The sequence below is a fragment of the Lycium barbarum genome, chromosome 8, assembly GCF_019175385.1.
Source record: "Lycium barbarum isolate Lr01 chromosome 8, ASM1917538v2, whole genome shotgun sequence".
In the NCBI taxonomy this organism is placed as follows: Eukaryota; Viridiplantae; Streptophyta; class Magnoliopsida; order Solanales; family Solanaceae; genus Lycium; species Lycium barbarum.
In genome coordinates this window covers 34,874,659-34,876,814 of record NC_083344.1, presented here as the reverse complement: position 1 = coordinate 34,876,814, position 2,156 = coordinate 34,874,659, and the positions used below count along the sequence as shown (strand labels likewise).

The 2,156-nt window shown below is 36.9% G+C and overlaps 1 non-coding gene across 1 annotated transcript; it reads left to right on the top strand.

Moving 5' to 3' along the window:
• Nucleotides 1–458: 458 nt before the first annotated feature.
• Nucleotides 459–565, top strand: LOC132608443 (small nucleolar RNA R71). Its single transcript, XR_009570364.1, has one exon. It is a non-coding gene; the product is annotated as a small nucleolar RNA R71 (small nucleolar RNA).
• Nucleotides 566–2,156: the final 1,591 nt, after the last annotated feature.

The following is a 2,156-nucleotide window of genomic DNA, read 5'->3' as shown; positions in this document are numbered from 1 at the left end:
CCATTGATTCTGATTCTGATAGCCACCATGGTAATTCTGTCTTTGGTAACCCCGTTGAGAGTTATTAACATAATTAGCATCTTCAACCTGCATAGGTGGCCCATCATGGAACGGACCATCTTGAGTATGGTACATCCATTTTGGCAAAACTGTATCATCCTCATAAACATTTACTTTCTTGATCTGGGATTCATCAAACTTCTTCGTTAGCAAGGACATATTTGTTGCAAGTTCTGCCAATGTTTGCTGGGTGTCTTGATTCTCCTTTAAAATATTCTGGATTATAGCATTACCATATGGTACCATATCAGTATTGTTTGAGTGCCAAGCCTGATTATGAGTCGTCAGCTCGTCGAAAGGTTTTGTTCATGAAACAACCATCAGCTGCATTATTAGCAACTGATTGTGTCACTAGATCTAGCCCTCGGTAGAACTTCCCCATTAATATGTGTTCCGAAAAACCATGATTTGGGCTTTTCTGCAAATACTCCTTGAATCTCTCCCAGGCTTCATATAGTTGTTCCCCTGGTCGCTGCTTGAATTCATATATCTTGTCACAAATTTCAGCCTTCTTGCTAGGGGGGTACCATTTTGTGAGAAAAGCAGTCACCATCTCTGCCCATGAAGTAATCGAATTTCGGGGCAGCTTCTCAAACCATGTTCTTGCCTCCCCGGTTAAGCTATATTTGAATAACCTCAACCGAATAGCATCTTGTGGAACGTTGTTCTGGATGTGATTAGCACACACATCCAGAAAATTCTGCAAATGACGTTGAGGGCCATTCTCGGTAGAATTCCGAAAGTATCCCTCAAGCTTCAACAACTGGTATAGAGAGGAATCAATTTTCACGCTAGCAGCTACACCTCAAGGCTGAACAATAGCAGATGCATAGTCCTCCTCTGCAACAAGATCAACGAAAATATTCTCATCATCTAATTCATTCGCCTGATTGTTCAACTGATTCCCCTGGTTGCCAGCACGTTGATTTTGCTGATTCTGATTCATGCTCACCTGGTTTACACAAAGTAGCAAACAAGGTGTGATAGAATAAGCAAAAGACTTCAATATCGCAAACACTATCTAGTAATTTCAAAACCGTATTCCCCGACAACGACGCCAAAATTTGATACGCTCAAATTACACCTATTAAGGGTATAACGCGGACGTTGTCAAATATAGTAACCCAACAAGGTTAGGGTCGAATCCCACAGGGAATATGGTGTGAAAAGGTTACTAAAATTGTAGGATGCTATGTTTTAGGTCTAATGTATTAATCCGATGATTTTGGTAATAGTTGGTTTTTTCTACAACTAATTGCTATCTACTTGGTTTGGTGGAAATTTATGGTAAACGAAACTAAGGTTGTGTCCCCGTTAGATAGAGTGTATGATCATGGGTATTGCTCTTGATATACTTCTAATGGATCATTGTATGAATGCACTTAATCTCTATATGAATCTCTACTATTTCCCAATAAATGAAGAATATCTCTTTCTATGATTTTCCCAAATATAAGAAAGTAACTATGAAGAACGATTAATCATGCTAAGTAAATTCTTCTTATTCCTAAGTGAATTTATTAAACAAAGTTTAGAGCTTTGAGTCCTTGTTAGTTATTCTTACCAACCCTAATTATTTTCCCAAATAAATCAAGGTTTATGGCTTTAATCAATGTTTGCAACCATTAATTATGAATGAAGAATGAAGAATAACTAAACCCTAATAATCTATTATGTGTACATCAATCATAAAAAACCCATCAATTTGGGTTCACAACCCTAGTAAGGGAAATTAGCTACTCATAGAGGAAGAAGAACAATAAGAAATAATGGCAATCATAATGCTTACAATTGATTGCTTGGAATTGAAGAGAAATTAATTGGAATTGTTTGTAATCTCCAAAAGACTTCAAAAATATCAGTAAATAATGCTAAGGAAAAATAAAATCGAGTTCTGTAGTAATGTCATTACAAGAAACCTAAAATCAGGTATTTATAAGAGTCAAAGCTGTGAAAAATAGGATTGACAAAATTTCCCTCGACGAAACAATGTACGGACCGTACATTTTATACGTGTTATATCCCGTATTTTTGAACGTCATATTATTAACTGAGGTGGGGCCCACACGTCAATATTTTTTTGGGACACGTGACAA